General features: G+C 40.0%; 1 non-coding gene across 1 annotated transcript; it reads right to left on the reverse strand.

The window, feature by feature from the left end:
* Positions 1 to 20,249: 20,249 nt before the first annotated feature.
* Positions 20,250 to 20,413, reverse strand: LOC130044739 (U1 spliceosomal RNA). Its single transcript, XR_008795489.1, has one exon. It is a non-coding gene; the product is annotated as a U1 spliceosomal RNA (small nuclear RNA).
* Positions 20,414 to 22,280: the final 1,867 nt, after the last annotated feature.

The raw sequence follows: 22,280 nt of genomic DNA on the forward strand, positions 1-22,280 counted from the left end.
GACAAATTGGCCCATGATTCCAAGTTAGATGTATTATTAAAAGTTGAATGGTACAAGAGGATACTCAGTTTATAAACAGTATTAGTGTTGTTAAATGAACTAATAAAAGTTAACTATTTTAGGAAAATTAGAATGTCTAAACTTAAGACCCCAAAGGCTAAATTTTTAAGGAAATTTGAAATATTAAATTGTAAATATTTCAAGAATCTCAAGAACTTGAAAGTAATTGGTTTAACTCATTACTTAACATTAATAAAAATCAAAATCCCTTAGGAACTCAGGATTTAATAGTTTCCTTAAATTATTACGTAAAATGAATATATGATAAGTTGAGAGGGCTAAGGAAAACTAGATTTTAATTAAAATGTTCAATAAATAAAAATTTAAAAATCAAACCCAAATAAATGAAACTAATCTCCTGTGCACAAAAAACAACCACTAAACATTAAAAAAAACATAGAAACTGAATCTAAGGATTTCTATGCTATCTAATAGGGTAATGCCCTGCTTATCATTTCTAATCTTGCCTTCTAAAATTGAAACTTTTCACTGTTTTTCATGTCTCTGATTGTTGTACTGTTTCTTTACTCAGAATATAACATGAAGGTATAACTTCTTAAATTATCTCTAGCCATTTACAATGTCATGATATGAATCAGATATGCTGTTTTATCTATCCACATGGGGGTGTTTCTTATGACTTGTATTTCACCTCAGATACAAACCTTGTTCATCCCTCAAAATAGCCTGTCTCCTTTGTTCTCAGATTTCTTCCTAGTACCCATAGCATACTGGTGCACACAATTTCAATAAATAAAAATTTTAATTTTTATTTATGTTGCTGCCTTTCCTAAGTCCTCCAGGCTGACTAGGAGCCTATAACTGTGTTACTTTAAGTCCACATGCCAGGGCTGTTTACACCAACTCACCCTTCTACTTGTGTTAATAGGATACTTTTTGATGTTTGTTTCTGTTTCTGTTTCATTTGTCAATGGAATCAGCATTTATGAAATCTTTGAGGTCCAAATCTTGGAGCATCTTGTCTGTATTTTCTTCAATGTATTTTATAGATTCTAGTCTGATTTCAAGGTCTTTGATCCACTTTGAGTTGACTTTTGTGTAAGTTGTGAGATAAGGGTCCAGCTTCATGTTATTATTATTTTTGTGTGTGTCTAGATGTACTCAGGACACACTGCACCATAGATTACTTCTGGTAGATTTGGGGGAACATTCTGGGATGTTGGGGATCAAACCCAGGTTGCCACATGCAAGGCAACCACCCTACCTGTTGTACTATCACTTCATCCCCAACTTATTTTTTAACTTGCGGTTATCTAGTTTATCAACACTATTTGTTTTAAAGTCTATCTTTGCTCCACTTCATGTACCCACATCCTTTGTCAAAAAAATAGCTTATCATAGATTTGGGGATTTGTCTTTGGGTACATAATTTTTGCCCCCTGGTCTTCGTTCATATTTCTTCCAGTACCATACATTTTTAATTACTTTATAGTATACATTTTTAATTACTTTATAGTATACTTTCAAGTATACTATACTTTTAAAGTATACTTTATAGTATACTTTCAAGATTGGTAACAAGATGTCTCCCATATTATTATCTCTCAGTATGTCTTGGCTACCCCGTGATTTTTTTTATTAATTGCATACTAATTTTGTTATTACTGTTCTAAGTCAAAGAAGAATGTCATCACAAGTTGGATGGATATTGTCTTGAATCTATTTAATAACTTAAGTAGGATGATCATTTTGAGAATATTAATATTTACACTCCATGAACACTTTGATCACTTTATCATCTAGATCATTATTTGCATATCTCTGACAGATATTTTGTATGTTGACTTTGTAGCACTGTTGCATTGTAGCACTGTCCTCCCATTGTTCATCAATTTGCTTCAGTGGGTCCAGTAACGTCTCCAATGTGAGACTTGTTGTTACTGTGTTTGGCATATCGAATACGTCACGGGTAGCTTGCCAGACTTTGCCATGCAAGCGAGATATTCTCAGTAGCTTGTCTGGCTCTCCAAGAGGGGCAGAGGAATAGAACCTGGGTCACCTGGGTCTGCCGTGTGCAAGGCAAATGCCTTACCTACTGTGCTATCACTACAGCCCATGTTGACTTTGTACCTGTCTATTTTACTGTATTTCTTTATTGTTTCTAGAGGTTTTCTACAGGATTATTTATGGTTTTCTATGTATATTATCATAATGATAATTTAACTTCTTATTTTCTAATTTGGATGCCATTTATTTCTTTTTATTGCCTTATTGATGTTGTTAAGACTTATAATTGGCACTGTCACTGTCCTCCCATTGTTCATCGATTTGCTTGAGCGGGCCCAGTAACGTCTCCATTGGAGACTTTGTTGTTACTGTGTTTGGCATATCGAATACATCACGGGGAGCTAGCCAGGCTCTGCCGTGTGGGCAAGATACTCTCGGTAGCTTGCCGGGCTCTCTGAGAGGGGTGGAGGAATCGAACTCAGGTCGGTCATCTTGGCTGCGTGCAAGGCAAATGCCCTACCGAAGTGCTATCGCTCCAGCCCATGTTGACTTTGTACCTGTCTATTTTGCTGTACTTCTTTATTGTTTCTAGAGGTTTTCTACAGGATTATTTATGGTTTTCTATGTATATTATCATAGTGATAATTTAACTTCTTATTTTCTAATTTGGATGCCATTTATTTCTTTTTATTGCCTGATTGATGTTGTTAAGACTTATAATACTATGTTAAATAAAATTGTAGGTAGTAGACAACCATGCCTTGTGCCTAATCTCAGAGGGAATGTTTTAAGCTTTTAATCATTGAGAATTATACTGATTCTAGAGTTCTTAAAGATCACCATTACTATATTGACGATGTTTCCTTCCACCCAAATGTCATTGAGGATTTTTTATTATAATGGATGCTGGATCTTGTCAAAAGCTTGAACGATGAACTCGACTAAAGCTCAGCAAGTAAATACTTTATTTTAGGGAATAAATGAAAGAGAAATGATTAAATATAAATATAGCCTTTAATCCCCCAAAATCTGATTACAGATTCTTCCCCAGTGCACACAGGACATTCTCCAAGATAGACCACATGTTGGGCCACAAAACATATCTCCATATAATTAAGAGGATATAAATTGTATCAATTATCTTTTCAGACAATGTTGCATTGAAAACAACTTAATCAGACACAGAAACAGAGAATTAAATAAAACACCTGGAAATTAAAGGCTCACTACTGAACAACCAGTGGCTTAGAAAGAAAATTTAAAAATTTCTAGAAATAAATGAGAATGAGGACACATTTTACCAGAACTTATGGGACCAGCAAAAGCAGTAGTAAGAGGAAAGTTTATTGCTCTGCAAGCATTCATCAGGAAGGAAGAAAGGGCCCACATAAATAACTTAACTTCACAGCTTAAGATCTTGGGAAATGATCAACAAAAGGAGACCAAACCAGGCAGGAGGAAAGCAATAATTAAACTTAGAGCAGAAATAAAAGGGTTGGAATCCCAAAAATCAATCTGAAAGATCAAGTAAACCAAGAGCTGGTTGTTTCAGAAAATAAACAAGATCAATAAACCACTAGCAAGAAAGAGAGAACCCTAATCGGAATCCTAAGTCAAATCAGAAATGAAAGTCGGGACATCACAGCAGAAAGCACAGAAATTCAAGGGATCATTAGAGATTACATAGAGAATTGTTATGCCATGAAACAAGAGAACCTTGAATAAATGGATAAATTCTTGGATTCCTATAACCTCCCATAGCTCAACCAAAAAGATTTGGAATACCTGAACAGACCTATCGCTATTAATGGTAATAAAAATGGATAAAAGCACAGGCCCAAAAGGACTCACTAGTGAATTCTTTCAAACCTTTAAATAGGACCTTATCCAATCCTTTTCAAAGTCTTCCAGGAAACTGAAGAAAGAGATACACTTTCTATGAGGCAAATATTACCCTGATACCAAAGGTAGACAGAGTCACCACAAAAAAGAAAATTACAGGCTTATATCGCCTATAAACACAGATTTGAAGATCCTCAACAAAATACTAGCAAATAGAATCATAATTCATCAGATCAAGTAAGATTTATCCTGAGAATGAAAGAATGATTTAAAATTTTCAAATCAATCAACATAATAAATCATATCAATAAAAGATAAAATCATATGATGATATCAATAGATGTAGAGTAGGCATTTGACAAGATCCAGCACCTGTTTATGATAAAAACATTGAATAATTGCACTGATTTGTGGGATATTAAAAAAATTGCATGAGGATAGTAAAAATAAAGACCAGAAGGATTTGTCCATGGTTGAAAACGTGCCTCAAGTTGTGGGGAAGAGGGCATTAGGACATAGAAGTAATTACTATGACAGAGATAGTTGGAAATGATCACTCTGGATAAGAACTGTGTGCTGAAGCAGGTAAACATGATAACCTCTCAGTATCAGTACAGCGAACCATAATTCCCAAAAGAAAAGAGAGATACAGAGAGAGAGAGGGAGAGAAGGAAAGTACCTGCCATAGAGAAGGCTATTTGAGAGGGAGGCAGGAGGGAAACTGGGGACATTGGTAGTGGACAATGTATGCTGGTGAAGGGATGGGTGTTGGAACATTGTATGACTGAAACTGTCATGAACAAACTGTAACTGTGTATCTCATGGTGATTTAATATAAATAAAAACTTAGACGTGGAATCTATTTTTTAACCATTTTTACAGAGGTGCTAGTATTCACAACACTGTGAATCAACTTCTCATGCATATATCATTCCAGTACCACACCCATTACTAGAGAGCCTGCTTCACTCCACCAGTTTCCCAGGGATGACTGCCAATTACCCACCATGTAAACTCACTTTTATAGACAAAAATCTTCAAGTGGTCAATGTCATTAGAACTGAAGATTTTGTCTATTAATAACTTTGACCGTTTGTTGTTCTCTTAGTATGTTCCTTTTTTATCCCACAACTATGAGAGCACTCTGTCTTTCATTCAAGAGGTGGTGATACCTATACACATATAGCTGAATAGAACTATAGAGCTAATTTTCTGAAATTTAAAAAAGCAAACCAATGATAAGTTAAAAAAGTAAAACTTTTTGGTAAAACTATATTTCTTTTTCAATAGACATATACATTTAGTAATTAATATTAATAATTCTGTGCTAATACATTTTAGAACATGAAGTATGTAAATGCAAATGCAAAAATTTACTAAGAGTGAGGAGGATTAAGAAACTTTTAAAAGTAAAATATGAATATGTCTGTAAAACTAGAAAGTGTGTTTTCTCCTAAGAAAGGAATGTAAAAAAAACTGGTCAGACAGGCATATAGAACATTCAACACAAATTAAATGTTCATTTTCTGACTTTAAGAGTCTCATTTGAAAAATCTCTTGTGATCTTTATTCTATGAAGGCTCTTTTATGTAAGTTTTCTTTTTTTATCTTTGTGCTTTCAATATTATGTTTCTGTCTTCGGTTTTTATCATTATGAGCACAATGGATCTTGGAGCTTTCCTATTTGAATCTGTTTTCACTGGAATCTGCAAAAATTGGCAACCTCTTATATTTGGTTGCCAATATTCCTCAGCTTTTTAGTCTTCTGATTTCTTTAATTACTGATTCTTCATACAATTTTCCTTCTTTTCAAGTAATCTTTAAGGTCTATGAATCTGATAGTGACATCTCCTTAATCTGGTTAGTTTCAAATTCATGTTACTTCCCTTACAGGACAACCTTACCCAACCTGTTAATTTCTTCATATCATAGAGACATCACCAGCCTACTCAATGTCCAATCTTTCTTCTTTACTATTAACTATCAGTCCCCATCTAAAACTCATATGCTCACTTATATGTCCCTAGCTCCCTTAGTGAAGATGCCCATCTGAGTAACTTTCCTAAATACAAAATTTTGGAGACCTGTTCAGATTTTTTAAAAAAGGAATTGATTCAATTAGCATTCATTTGAGATCTCAAGCAAGGAAAACTAGGAAATCTCCCTTTGAGATCCCAGCAAAGAAAATTAGAAAAACACAAAGTATTTCTATGTGTCTGTTGATAAGGATATGGGGAGGATGTCAGAAAATCATGAAGAAGAGCTTAGAAACACGAGATTGGCATCAGCTGAACTATTGTCTCTATATCTAAACATGGAAGAGAGAATCAGATTGTCTCGATAACATGGACTTTTAAGTTGAGAGATTCTGTAACATGGTTTTTTAGGTTGAGAGATACTGACAGCCAGATGTGACTTTGCAGGAACAGAGTTCATGAATCACGAATCATGATCATCCTGTTATTCATCGATTGCCTCGAGCAGGCCCCAGTAGCGTCTCCTTCATCCTAGCCCTGAGATTATATTCAAGGCTCTTTAGGAGAATGAGACCCATCATTGTTACTGGTATTTGGCATATTGGGTACACCACTGGGAGTTTGCCAGACTCTGCCGTGTGGGCAGGCTACATTCGGTAGCCTGCCAGTTTGTCCAAAGTAAAGGTAAAGGTAAAGGCCCACCTGTTGATCGTCGATTTGCTCGAGCGGGCCCAGTAACGTCTCCATTGGAGACTTTGTTGTTACTGTGTCTGGCATATTGAATACTCTCGGTAGCTTGCCGGGCTCTCCGAGAGGGGCGGAGGAATCGAACTCGGGTCGGCCATGTTGGCCGCTTGTAAGGCGAATGCCCTACTCGCTGTGCTATCGCTCCAGCCCTTGTCCAAAGTAGGAATGAGATAATAAGATGTTATAATAAGATGTCGCGCGGCCGCTGTGCGGTTCCAGGAGCTGGTCTTTATAGTCTCTGAGTCTTGGCCGTTGATGGGATTACACGGCACCAGGGGGCCAGTTGGTGGGTGTGACCCCCGCCTACTGAAATTCGGAGGATCTGGGTGGAGGATACTCAGCTCCAATTCGAGTAGGCTTGGAGATCTCAGCCCCGGGTCCCGCTTGCCTTTGTTCCTCTGCTGGTACCTTCAGGGTGCGGAGAGTGGTCTTAGCATGGTGGTGGCTGGTCCTGGAGGTCTTCGGCTGCCAGAGCCCTGGTCGGGGTGGGGAGGAAAGCTCAACCCGCTCCCCTCCAAGGGGCCCCGGCGAGGACAGCCAGGCACAGGGGCAGGAGACTGCACTGTTAATTCTTTCCACATTAAAAAAAAAAAAAACTTTTTTTTGAATCACTGTGAAATAGAGCCTTACAAACCTATGATTAGGTTTTAGTCATACAGTATTCCCAGAAACTATGGCAAATCTAGACAATGGAATACTATGCAACTGTCAGGGAAAATGAAACTATGAAATTTGCCTATACATAGATAGACTTGGAGAATATCATGCTGAGTGAAATGAGTCAGAAGCAGAGGGGCAGATATAAAATGACTGCATTTATTTATGGTTTATAAAAATATATAGTAGAAGACTAATATCCAAGGTCGAGAAAACAGGGACTAGGAGGACTGGTCAATGGTTGGAATCTTTCTACATTATAAACCTATCGTTGATCCACTCTGTCTGAACTCATCAGAATCCAATGAGGAGACTTATATAGTTCATAGGATGCCCTGATGGATGTTGGGGATTAAATAAGAAAGGAAGAAATTTTTCTGAATAAAATATGTGGGAACTAGGGAGCATGTGCAGTTATCCCTTCTGTTCTTTTCCTTTATCTTTCTGTGCATGACGTGATGGCTGAGAAAGCTCTGAGGAAGCTTAAGATGGAAACAATGACCTAAATGGCTAGAGCAGTAATTTGGACGTTTGATCACTAATAGCATAATGGAGCAGATACTAGTATCAGACCACATAAACTTCAATCTGAAGAAGATTACAAGAGACAGTGAAGGTCATTTCTTAATGATCAAATCAGGAAGAACACTCCTAAATATGTGCACCTAATGGGAACCAGCAAAATACTTATAACAACTGCAAATAGACTTGAATAAAGACATTGATAGCAACACAATAATACTTGGAGATTTCAACACTATTTTATCACCTCTCAATAGATCAATCATATCAAGCTCAGCAAGGAAATACTTTATCAGAAGGAAGAAATGGAAGACAGGAATGGAAGACAGGGATTTTATATATATATATATATATATATATATATATATATATATAACATTTATATATATATAAAACATTTTATCCCAAAAAATCTGAATACAATTCTTCTCCACTGCGTATAGGACATTCTCCAAAATTGACCACATGCTGGGACACAAAACACACCTCCATAAAACTAAGAGGATAGAAATTGTATCAAAGATATTTTCAGACCATGATACACTGAAAATGGAAGTGAATCACACACAGAAACAGAAATTCAAATTAAACACCTGGAAATAAAACAGCTCACTACTGAACAACCAGAGGCTTAGAAAGGAAATCAAAAGATTCATGGAAACAAACAAGAAGGAAGACATGAATTACGAGAACATATGCAACATATCAAAAGCAGTATTAAGAAGAAAGTTCTTAACAAGCATTCCTCAGGAAAGAAGAGCAAGCCCACATAAGTAACTTAACCTAGCAACTTAAGATCTTGGAGAATGACCGACAAAAGGAGCCCAAACCAGGCAAAAGGAAAGAAATTATAAAACAGAAATTGACAACATGAAACCAAAAAAAAAAAATCCAGAAGATCAATGAAATCAAGAGCTGGTTCTCTGAGAATATAAACAAGATCGATAAACCACTAACAAGACTCACAAAGAAAGAGAAAGCGACCCCTAATAAACAGAATCAGAAATGAAAAGGGGGATATCACAACAGAAATAGCAAATTCAAAGGAAAACCAGAGACTATTTTGAGAATCTTTATGCCATGTAGCAAGAGAACCTCAAAGAAATGGATAAATTTCTTTACTCCTATAATCTCCTAAAGCTGTGACCCAAGAGGACTTGGAATACCTGAATAGACCTATGACTATCACGGAAATTAAAATATTAATCAAAAGTCTCCCCAAAAGCAAAATCCCTGGCCCATAGGGATTCGCCAGTGAATTCTTCCAAACCTTTAAAGAGGACCTACTTCCAATCCTGTTCAAGCTTTTCCAAGAAATTTAAGAAACATAAAAATTCCATTTTTACTAGGCAAATATCACCAGTATACCAGAAACAGACAGAGACACTATGAGATAGAGAGAGAGAAAGCGAGAGAGAGAGAGAGAGAGAGAGAGAGAGAGAGAGAGGAGAGAGAGAAGAGAGAATTACAGGCTGATATCCCTGATGAACACAGATGCAAAGATCCTCAACAAATACTACCAAATAGAGTCCAATAACTCATCAAAAAGATCATACACCACAACCAATTAGGTATCATCCCAGGGATGCAAAGATGGTTCAATATTCCCGAGTCAATAAGCATAAACACCATATCAATAAAAGGAAAGATAAAAACTGTATGATCGGGGGTATGGTGCTGCCAGCAGGTCAATCTGTACCTGTGAGGTGAGTCCATCAGCAGCCTGATGGCAACGTCAGACTTTCAGATACCCCAAAATTGCTGCTGTACCTTTGGCCAGACCCCAAAAACTTGGGGCAAAGTTTACCAAGAAAGTAAACGGCCAAAAGTTAGGTATGTGGGAGACACACCCACAAACCACCTCCCGCTCAGCTATGTAATTGGAGGCATAGCCTCTCTGATTCCTGATCAAACTGCTTAATGGCCATGACCCCAGAGTCTCAGAAATGAATCTTGGAACCCAAAGGCTTTTGGCAGAAATGTGTCCTGTTTCTACAGTAGGTTACTGGCGCTGTGCCACTCCAGGTGGAAATAGGTTTTGTGCCTTGGCCTGTTCCCCCTGGCGGCCTAGTGACCATCATCCTCCAGAGGCCACTGGACAGTCAGGTTTGGGCCTGCAGTGACGAGACACACGGGGCCTCACCACATGGGGGTGGAGCCGACTCTTTCTCCCCATCCCAGCGAGACCCCGAGTCACCGCCTACAAACGGCCTCTCTGGCTCCTGATCAAGCTGATAAATAGCCATGATACCGTAGACTCAGAAACAAATCTTGAAACCCAGTAGCTTTTGGCAGAAATGCATCTGGACTGCATACAAGGTGGCCGCCGGCTCAGAGCTTATTGGAAAGCCAGGTATGAACCAGCGGTGGCAGAGCAACTGCAATCTTATGAGAAGGGAGGCAGTACCGGCTCATCCTTCACGCCCTACCGAGGTCACGAGTTGCCCCCCACAAGCTGCTCTCTGGCACGGCCATGGATCCAGAGGCAAAAGAACTTAATCCAGATCCTGGAATCTTGCGGCAGAAACGTGAATGGACCATGCGTTAAACTACGCGCCATGCCACCCCAGGAGGAAAAGGGTGTTGCTCCCTTAAGCCTTCCCCCCCCCCCGTCCCCCGGCAGCAAGGTGGCCACCACCTCAGAGCGTATTGGAAAGCCAGGTATGAGCCGGCAGTGATGGGGTAACTGCAGTCTCATGGGAAGGAGGACGGTACCGGCACGTCCTTCACACCCTATCGAGGTCATGAGTTGTGCTCCACAAGCGGCTCTCTGGTACAGCCATGGTTCCAGAGGCAAAAGGACTTAGTCCAGAGCCCAGCAGTTTGCAGAAGAAAAGTGAATGGACCATGTATTAAACTACAGCGCCATGCCTCCCCAGGAGGGAAAGGGTGTTGCTCCCTTCTGCCTTTTTCCCCCCTGGCAGCAAGGTGGCCGCCGCCTCAGAGCTTGTAGGAAAGCCAGGTACGAGCTGGCGGTGACAAGGCAACTGCAGTCTCATGGGAAGGAGGGCGGTACTGTCATGTCCTTCACGCCCTATGGAGGTCAAGAGTTACCCCCCACAAGGCTCTACGGTATGGCCATAACACTAGATACACAGAAACCAATCTCGTAATTATCTGGCTCTTTGCAGAAATCCAAAATCGTGGCCATGTAACATTATATGATTCTCATAACTAGCTATAGAAAACAAAATATTTCACAATGCCTTTTCAGCAATTCTGATTGTTTGAGGGGAAATTCTAAACAATAATGGTGCATCTTTTGTCAAAATAATGAATGTGATCAATGTGGAGAAGAGTTAAGTAGAAATCATCTGCCTCACAGGCACTTGGAGGGGTGGGATGGGGGATATACTGGGGTTCTTGGTGGTGAAAAATGAGTACTGGTGAAGAGAAAGGTGTTTGATCATTGTATGACCAAGACTTAAACCTGAAAGCTTAGTAACCTTTCCCACAGTGATTCTATAAATAAATATAAAAAGAAAAAAATTAAGGTGGAGTTCATGCCCAATTCAATCAGCTAATCAGTGGCTGAATAAATAGCAGAACTCCTACAAAAAAACCTGTATGATCATATCAACAGTTGCAGAGATGCATTTGACAACATCCAGCACCCATTTATGATAAAACACTTAACAAAATGGGAGTCATAGGAACTTTCCTCAATATAGTCAAAGCCATATACCACAAGCCCACAGCAAGTATTGTTCTCAATGGGGAAAAACTAAGAGTCTTCCCTCTAAGATCAAGAACAAGACAAGGTTGCCCACTCTCACCACTTCTATTCAGTATAGTACTGAAAGTACTTGCCATAGTAGTTAGGCAAAAAAAGATACCAAGGGCATCAAGAGAGGAAAAAGTCATGCTATCACTATTTGCAGATGACGTTATTCTATACTTAGAAAATCCTAAAGATTCTACAGAAAGCCTCCAAGAAACAATACGTTATAAAGTGACAGGTTACAAAATCAATACCTAAAAGTCCATAGCTTTCCTATATACAAATAATGAAAGAGAAGAAAGAGATATAAAAAAAAATTCTGTTCACAATGGCGCCTCAAAAAATCAAGTACCTTGGAATCAGTTTAACTAAAGAGGTGAAGGATCTATACAAAGAAAGTTACAAAATGCTAATTCAAGAAATAAAAGAGGACACTAGGAAATGGAAACACATCCCCTGCTCATGAATTGTGAGGATTAACATTGTCAAAATGGCAATACACTCCAAAGCATTATACAGATTCAATGTGATTTCTATAAGGATACCCATGACATTTTTCAAAGAAATAGACAAAACACTCCTGAAATTCATATAAAGCAATAACCCCCCGTGAATAGATAAAGCAATCCTTGGAAAAAGACGATGGGAGGCATCACCTTCCCCAACTTCAAACTGTACTACAAAGCAGCTGTTAATTAAAACAGCTTGATACCGGAATAGAAACAAACCCGCAGACCAATGGAACAGAGTTGAATATTCTGACACAGACTCACAAGTATATGATCACTTAATCATTAATAAAGGAGCAAGAAATGTGGAGTAGAGCAAGAAAAGCCTCTTTAACAAGTGGTGCTGGGAAAACTGGACAGCTACATGCAAAAAAAAAAAATGAACTCAGACCTCTATCTAATTCCAAGCACAAAAGTCAGATCAAAATGGATTAAATACTTAAGTATCATACCTGAATCCATAAGGTACATGGAGGAAAATGTATACAGAACCCTCCATGATATTGAAGCTAAAGGTATATTCAAGGATGAAACACCACTGACCAAGCAAGTAGAAACAAATATGAACAAATGGGACTACATAAACTAAGAAGTTTCTGCACCACAAAGTCCATATTCTCAGACTTGTATAGTAAAGTGGCAGGCTATAAAATCAATACCCAAATATCCATGGCTTTCCTATATGCAAATAGTGAAAGAGAAGAAAGTGACATGAAGAAAACAATCCCATTCACAATTGTGCCCCAGAAAATCAAGTACCGAGGAATCAGCTTAACTAAGGACGTAAAGGACCCATACAAAGAAAACTACAAAACGCTACTTCAGGAAATAAAAGAGGACACGAGAAAATGGAAAAATATCCCCTGCTCATGGATGGGGAGAATTAACATTGTCAAAATGGCAATACTTCCCAAAGCACTTTACAAATTCAATGTGATCCCTATAAGGATACCATGACATTCTTCAAAGAAATGGAGCAAACACTCCTGAAATTTATATGGAACAATAAGCCCCCACGAATAGCTAAAGCAATTCTTGGGAAAAAGAAAATGGGAGGAATCAATCTCCCCAACTTCAAGCTGTACTACAAAGCAGTAATAATTAAAACAGCATGGTACTGGAACAAAGGCAGAGTTGCAGACCAATGGAACAGAGTTGAACATACTGACATGTCCTCCCAAGCATATGATCATCTAATCTTCGATAAGGGGGCAAGAAAAGTGAAATAAAGCAGGGAAAGCCTCTTTAATAAATTGTGCTGGTAAAAATGGACGGCTACATGCAAAAATGTGGGCTCAGATCTCTGCCTAACGCCATGCACAAAAGTAAGATCAAAATGGATTTATGACCTCAACATCAGACCGGAATCCATAAAGTTCATTCAAGACAAAGTTGGCGAAACCCTCCATGATATTGAAGCTAATGGTATCTTCAAAGATGTCACGCCATTGGCCAAGCAAGTGAAAACAGAGATAGACAAATGGGACTATCTTAAACTAAGAAGCTTCTGCACTTTAAAAGAAACACCCAAGAATGGCCGAGATAGTACCAGGAGTTTTACTCCAAGGCTTGGAGGCCAACCACACATGCTAGTGGAAAAGTTTGCTCAGACAGAGAAGGGAATACCAAATAAAGGGTGTTGGGAGGGTCCGCCCAGGATGGGAGAAGCATGCTGAAAGTAGACTATAGACCGAACATGATTGTCACCCATTGCCTCTTTTGCAAACCACAACACCCCAAAAGAGAGAGAGAACAAAAGGGAATGCCCTGCCACAGAGGCAGGGGGGAATGGGGGGATGGGGGTGGGAGGGATACTTTGATCTATGGTGGTGGGAAATGGGCACTGGTGGAGGGAAGGGTATTTGATCATTGTATAATTGAAACCCAAGCACAAAAATTTGTAAGTCTACAACTGTACCTCATGATGTCTCACTAATAAAAATTAAAAAAAAAAAAAACAGTGACCAAAATACAAAGACAGTCTACAGAATGGGAAAGGATATTCTCCAAATACACATCTAACAAGGGGTTGATATCAAGGATATACAAGGTGCTGGTTGAACTCCACAAGAAGAAAACACCCAACCCCATCAAAAAATGGGGCAATGAAATGAACAGAAACTTTCACAAAGAAGAAATCCAAATGGCTAAAAGGCACATGAGAAAATGCTCTACATCACTAATCATCAGGGAGATGCAGATCAAAACAATAATGAGATAATCATTTCACACCACAGAGACTGGCCCACATCCAAAAGAACAAAAGCAACTGGTGCTAGCACGGATGTGGCAAGAAAGGGACCCTCCTTCACTGCTAGTGGGAATGCCGACTTGTCCAACCCTTTTGGAAAACAGTATGGACGATTCTCAAAAAATTAAAATTTGATCTCACATTTGACCCAGCAATACCACTCCTGGGAATACACCCCAGAGAGGCAAAAATGTATAGTCGAAGTGACATCTGCACTTGTTTGTTCATTGCAGCACTCTTTACAATAGCCAGAATCTGGAAAAAACCTGAGTTCCCGAGAACAGATGACTAGTTAAAGAATCTTTGGTACATTTACATAATGGAGTACTATGTAGCTGTTAGAAAAGATGAAGTCATGAAATTTACATACAAATGGTACTACATGGAAAGTATCATGTTAAGTGAAATGAGTAAGAAAGAGAGGGACAGACACAGAAAGATTGCATTCATCTGGGGAACATAAAGCAACAAAATGGGAGACTAACACCCAGGAGTGGCTGAGATTAGTACCAGGAATTTTGCTCCATGACTTGGAGGCCAGCCACACGTGCTAGGGGAAAAGAAAGCTCAGATAGAGAAGAGAGCACCAAATAAAGGGTGTTGGGAGGATCCTCCCAGGGTGGGAGAAGCATGCTGAAAGTAGACTATAGACCAAACATGACTGCCACTCAATGCCTCTCTTGCAAACCACAGGACCCAAAAGGAGAGAGAACAAAAGGGAATGCCCTGCCACAGAGGCAGGGTAGGATGGGGGAATGGGGGATGGGAGGGATACTGGGACCCGTGGTGGTGGAGGGTGGGTGCTGGTGGAGGGATGGGTACTTGATCATTGTATAACTGAAACCCAAGCACAAAATTTGTAAGTCTATAACTGTACCTCATGGTGTTTCACTAATTAAAAAGAAATAAATAAAATTTATAGAATAAATGTTCAGCATCTAGGAAGAAAACTTCAGCGATATTAGAGCATTCCTAAGAATATTCCCAAAGGGTAATAGGGACTGACATTAACTTAGCTGCAAGTGACTTAGAGGAGTTGAGTTACATGGAAATTTGTTAGTGATATCTCTAACAATTATTTAAAAATTATTGAGGTATAGTTTGCATAGAGTACAATTTATAATTTTAGGTGGATAATTCCATTAATCAATAAAATATATGGGCTGGAGTGATAGCACAGCGGGTAGGGCGTTCGCCTTACAAGCGGCCAACATGGCCGACCCGAGTTCGATTCCTCCGCCCCTCTCAGAGAGCCCGGCAAGCTACTGAGAGTATTCGATATGCCAGACACAGCAACAACAAAGTCTCCAATGGAGACGTTACTGGGCCCGCTCGAGCAAATCGACGATCAACGGGAGGGCCTTTACCTTTTACCTTTTAATAAAATATATCTTTTAAATATATCTTTGGCCCACTTAACTGGGTGGTTTCTATTCTTATTGCTGAGTATTGTGTTATTGCATACTTTGGCTAGCAGTCCTTTCCCATGTGTGTCTTTTTCAAATATTTATGCCTCGCCTATGAATTGTCTTCTTTATTTTCTTGACAATTTTTGTCACAAATCAGGAGGTTTTAATTTTAATAAGGGTCAGCTTATCAATGAATTATTTCATGGCTCCTGCTTTTGATGTTATATCTAAACTATCCTCCTCACCTCTAAAATGTATCTAAATTGCATCACCTTAAGTTCTAAAAGGAGTAACCTTAAGTTTTCTCCTATTCTAGACTTGTAGTTTGCACTACATTTAAAACTGAAATTGCCAGTTTTTGTAAGTATTTAGACTGGAATTCAGCCACATGTATTTGTTGACTTTCTGCCTATGGCTTATAGTCTTTGGGTAAAGTAAAGGCCCTCCCGTTGATCGTCGATTTGCTCGAGCGGGCCCAGTAACGTCTCCATTGGAGACTTTGTTGTCTTTGGGTAGGTTTGCATTTATTCCTATTTCCAGAATGAACACTGAGCTGAGCCAGTGGTTGGCTTAAAAACTTTCCTAAACCCAAATCTAAACTGCTTTCTGTATCACAAAGAAGAAAAGTTTTTCTGTAAAGGACAAAATCCCAAATACAGGAATTGTGTATTTAAATGGCTGGAATTAATTTACAGAGCACACTAGAGGTCCAATCAGTCCATCAGTCCAATTATGCACTAAATTCCATATAAATCTTTCATTCGTTCATTCTATAGATATTCTAGTGCTCTGTCTTAGCACACAGTATGAGTTTTTGTTTTAATCGGTTAAAATACAGCATATCCTTTTCCAAACATTCTCCCTTTCCATACATATGTGTCAATATGGCCAAGGTAGCCTGATCCATCTTTAGAAGAAATGAATAAAAATAACAAATAATAAAACTCTTCCTTCACCCAGAGGAAATAAGACAACTGTGAGTGGTCTGGCTGGAGGGCAGCTAAAAGTACTGAGATGCATGTTTTGTAAGTAGAAGCCCCAGGTTGGATCTCCAGCAATGAATGATATCTAAACACCATGGGAAATTCTCCCTTCCCCCAAACACAAAAATAACAGTGAAATGGCCTGAGTTACAAGAACTCAATTTCCTTATATGAACTCAATTTCCAAAGCAAGGGATGGTCAGTAGATTCAATCCACAGGAGCAGCATTTGGAAAATATGACACCCAGGCAGAGGAAACCCTAGAACCATATTTCAGTTTACTGAGGCTGGTATAGGCTTCCCCGTGGTTATTGTGTTGCTATCAAGTCCACTGTAATTTGTCACAGGCTTGTCATGAGGTGTTGTTATAGAAAATCGAACCAAGAAAACTATTTGACATTGTTGACTGGCTCTGCAGTTAAAATGCTGCAGTCTTACCCTCACCTTTCCTGGTTAGCATGGGCTCTCTCAACTCTCTCCCTCCCTCCCTCCTCCCTCCCTCCCTCCCTCCCCCACTTTCTCTTGAATATCACTTGCTGTCTTATATACTCACTCTTCTCCTCCCTGAAATACAAACTTCTGTGATTTTATCTGAACATTCAGTTCTCAGGCTCCATCAGCTCCCTTCCAACTTCCCTTCATCCCCATCCCTCACACAGAGTACTCTATTACCCTCAACTCAAAGCTCACCCAGTGTCCTTCCATGTATCTGTCATACCTCCAACATCAGGTTAATGCTATTGTTCACTCTTTTTTATTCATTTATTTGTTTATTTATTTACTATCTATTTATTTTTATTAGTGAAACACCATGAGGTACAGTTGTAGACTTACAACTTTTTGTCCTTGGATTTCAGTTATACAATGATCGAGTACCCATCCCTCCACCAGTGCCCTTTCTCCACCAATGATCCCAGTAACCCTCCCACTCCCCACCCCATCCCCCCAACCTCAACTCGCCTCTGTGGCAGGGCATTCCCTCTTGCTCTCTCTTTCATTTAGGGTATTGTGGTTTGCAATAGAAGTACTGAGTGGCGAAGGCTGGTGGTATGAGGGATAAGAGTGAACAATATTCCCTCATACCACCAGCCTCCTCTGGGATCCTACAATCATAAAGCCAAGAGGTATGACACCACTATAAGTTCCTCTGTTTCATACCTTTCAGAACCCCACCTTGACACAAACATTTTTTAACCAATTTATCAACTACTGCTTCACACAATTTCCTTTAGAAATAAACTGTGGTAGATTTTGTTGGTTGTTGTCCAGTCCACTCTTTCTCTTCAAAAACTGCTTAGAATTTCCTCTGAAGAAGTTCCTCTCCCCACCTCTCAATGAGAGTTTTGGAGGTGGTTTGAGTTTATTCCCATTTCCAAAAATGCACCTTGAGGGATTCATGCTAATTATTTACTCTCCCACTTTTCTGGCCCTAGTGATTGGTTCATCACTCAATAGGGACCACTGGGACACAGAAAAGCAATTATAGGGACCTTTGAGAAATAAGCTTCCTGTTTTTTCCACTGGAACCCTAGGGGTGATCTCTCTTTGGGCCATTGAAATCTATGAATGGTGTTTAAATTGCTGAAACACAAGGGTGAGTCACAAAGTAGAGACTCACAGAAGCCAGGAGGAAGCCCAAGCTTCTGCGTTAACCTTCACTTGTATCCAGATACCTGCACATTGTCAAGCTCTAGTAGTCAGTAAATCTCACTTTTAATTCAATTTATGACCATGCCTGAAGGACCTAAGGGCTTACTCATGGCTCTGCACTAAGAGATCACTCCTAGAAGGGATTGGGGGACAACATAAAATGCTGGGGATCAAATTCTGGTCATCCATGTGCAAGGTAATTGCCCTCCCCATGTATTATTGTTTTGGCCCCATAAACTTCATTTTTCAAAACCCGTATTTTGTTGACCTCTCCATTGAATGCATTCCATTTTTATTCTTTTTAAAACTTATTACTTATTTTTTATTGAATGACCATGATTTACAAAGTTACAAAAACATTTGTAATCAAATTTCAGGTGTGCAATGCTCCCACACCAATTCCTTCACCAGTGCTCACTACCCGCCCCCAGAATCCCAAGTTCTCCTTCCACCCACTGGCCTGCCTCTTTGACAGGAACATTTCCCCTCCACAGTTGTCCTAGTGTTCCCTTCCCTAACTTTTCCCCTCCACACCCACCCCATGGTGAGTTCTTTTGCCTTTCCTTTCTGTTGCCTTTGGGCATTGATATTCCCCTAACAAATTTCTTTATATCCCACATGAAAGAATTTATTCTAAGTCTGTTCCTCTCCCTCTTATTGATATGTAGATGGATCCAGAGAATAATACATCAAGTGAAATACACTGCTTACATTCTAATCCATCCATTTCAAGATGTGACCTCTACCCCCAAATGCCTGATTTTATTCCACCTCCAGAAAAAAGATCTTGCCTCCTTGTCCAAGAAGGAACCAGGCAACTAGCAGGAACCCCCAGGCTTGTTCCCCTGGCACCTGCAGTATATCTGAGTCTGCTCTTGGCTTCCTGCTTCCTTATAGTCCTTCCCCTCCACCTTCTGAGAAATTGAAGTTCTTTCAGAGTTTTCTCTTTCCACTGATTATGCCTTACCTTCCAGTTAGAGTGCTTTCCAACATAAAAAATAATCATAACTTCTGTTTTGTTTTGTTTTTTGGGTCACACCCGGTGTTGCACAGGGGTAATTTCTGGCTTTACACTCAGAAATTACTCCTGGAAGTGCTCAGGGGATCATAAGGGATGCTGAGAATCGAGCCTGGGTTGGTTGCATGCAAGGCAAATGCCCTACCTGGCTATCGCTCTAGCCCCATAATCATAACTTTTCTGAATCCCACCTCTTCATGTTTCTGTCTCTCTGTCAAAAATTTGAAGAGGAAAATGTCTTGTGAAAAATCTCATTTTCGGGGCCAAAGCAATAGTACAGCAAATAGAGCATTTGTCTTGCATATGATTACTACTGGAGATTCAATTCCTGGAACCTCATCAGGTCCTCTAAGCATCACCATGAATGACTGAGTGCAGAGACAGGAGTAAGACCTGAGCATTACTGTGTGTGGCCCAAAACAACAACAACGAAATCTCATTTGGTGGCACAGAGATCTCTTGGGACCTTGCTGAAATGAGAATTTGTGATTGTTACCCACACAAATTGTCTTAAGAGTTTCTACCTACAGAGAACTTTACCTAGGAGGGGATACTCAGTACAGAAATAGTGGAGGCAGGTTGAGGAAATACAGGATTGGAACTTCACTAGCACCTGTTACAGTTGAAAACAAAGAAGCTGGCGGGACTTCACTAGTGTGAGGAGTGAGAACAGAGGAATAAGATGTAACTTGGAGGAACATAGATGTTGGAAGGGCAAATTAGTAAGGTGGAAACAGTTGGAGCTAGAGAGATAGTACAGCAGGCAATGTTCTTGCCTTGGACATGACTGTCTCCGGTATCCCATGTGGTCTCCTGAGTACTGCGAGGGGTGATTCCTGAGAGCAGAGCCAGGAGTAGCCCCGAGTATTGCCCCCCACCAAAGCAAATAAAGTGGGGACATTTTATTTATTCATTTATTTTGTTTAACTACTAAGCCAGGGGAGAGCACGAACGCAGTCCCCCACTACCACAAATTATGCAGTCGAGTTTCCCACATTTGGGGAAATCGCAGGGGTCAGCACATCCCAAGTGCAGTGGATGGGCCTCACCCTGGGAAAACCACCTACGTGATCATGGTATCTCCCCTGCCAGGTAAGTATCGCTGGAGTGATAGCACAGTGGGTAGGGCATTCGCCTTACACGCGGCCAACATGGCCGACCCAAGTTCGATTTCTCCGCCCCTCTCGGAGAGCCCGGCAACTACCAAGAGTATTCGATATGCCAGACACATTAACAACAAAGTCTCCAATGGAGACATTACTGGGCCCGCTCGAGCAAATCGACGATCAACGGGGGGGCCTTTACCTTTACCTTATTTATTTTGTTTGATGTTCCCAGAGCTTACTCCTATCTTTACGCTCAAGGATCATGTCTGGTGGGACTCAGGGGTCCATATGAAAGGCCAGTGATAAAACCTTGGTCAGTCGTATGCAAGCCTTCCAGTGGGAACATTTTGAATGAGATCATGATAGGAAAAAAAGAGGGGGAAAGATGGAGAGAAAGTTCTGAAGCATTTGGAGTTTCAGAGTGGCAAAGTCAGAACAAGATTGCTATGGGGTGGGAACGTGAGTGGCAAGAAGAAAACACAGAAACTATGGAAATTTCCCTTTCCTACTATCATAGCTAACATTTCTCCATAAACAGATCCTATATGCAGGAGGACTTGAGTATGTTCTATTTATGGGGCAAACCCTAGTAACACAATGAAGTGGGACTAAAGATATAGTGATGGGGAAAGACAGTAAGTGGGGCCTTTAATGAGCTAGAAAGTCATGTAAAACTGAGACATATGCCCTGGGGGTGAGGGAACATGGGTCTGTGGAGCCAGGCTGAGAAAGGCTTCCCTGGGCATCATCCAATAGCACCAGGTACCCCTGGTGTGGAAGCACCCTCCAACACTCATGAGTACCTTCTCACTTGCCAAATAAACTCTTGTAGTCACTAAAAATGTCCTCCCACTCAGAATGAGAATTCTCAGTGCTGGACCTGTCAATCAGAAACTACTGGGATCCTGCTGGGCCCAGGGAGGGTGAAGCGGGAGACACACCCACCCCATTTCTGGTCTCTTCACTTATTCACCAAATCATCAGATTAAGGTTGTATTAAAGTGGGGTCTTTTGAAATGTAAATCAGAAAAGGTATAAGAGAGACTTTGAGTTTAATAGAGTAGATGAGAAATGGAAAAGCAGCAGGAATTCTTCCTCACAGAGGAAGAAGTCAGTGAACTAGTAAATGAAAACTTTATCCTGCTCCACATCCTCTTACTAAAACCACAAACTCATTCTGGAGTAGGAAGAAGGCAAAGGGTATCACAGTGCTCCAATCTTAGGCCCCTGGTTGCCAAAGTGTATGCAATCCCATATTCTGTCCTGATATAACAACTTTCTTTTCTACGACTGGATTTTTCTACTCTATATTCTAAAAAGAGCTATCTTTGTGTGTACCTGTACTAGCATTAGTGGAGTTGTGTTTATGGTAAACCATAATAAACAGTATTGTGTTGTAAATCACAGAACACTTAATTTTTTTGAAGTTTAAAAATTAAGTTTATTGAACTGGGGCAAATGTTTGCCCTAAAGGTAAGCAAGGAAACTTAGGCCCAGATAAGAACTTAAGAAACAGCTAGTGGCAAATTGTGAGAAGATAAATTTGAAGGAAACACTGAAGATGAAACAGCAGGCAGCAGCCTCTTCTCCCTCCCTACCCACTCTCATCTCTTGCCCCAAAGATCAAGGGAGAACAAAAAATAAGCTGTAAGTGGGTGAAGAATAAAATAGAGGGCTAGAAGAGTTGAGTAAACCTGGAGAGTCGCATGTGGTCTCCTGGTAAAGCTCAGGGCACTTTCTGGTGGCACAATTAGATATTCCTTCTATTATGTGGTATTGTGAGAGCACGTTCATGCTGTCTCAATACACACCGTTGGGGAGTGGGGAAGATCCAAGGAATGAATAGGAGACCCAGATGACC

The sequence above is a fragment of the Sorex fumeus genome, unplaced genomic scaffold (genome assembly GCF_029834395.1).
Source record: "Sorex fumeus unplaced genomic scaffold, SorFum_2.1 ptg000123l, whole genome shotgun sequence".
Taxonomy (NCBI): domain Eukaryota; kingdom Metazoa; phylum Chordata; class Mammalia; order Eulipotyphla; family Soricidae; genus Sorex; species Sorex fumeus.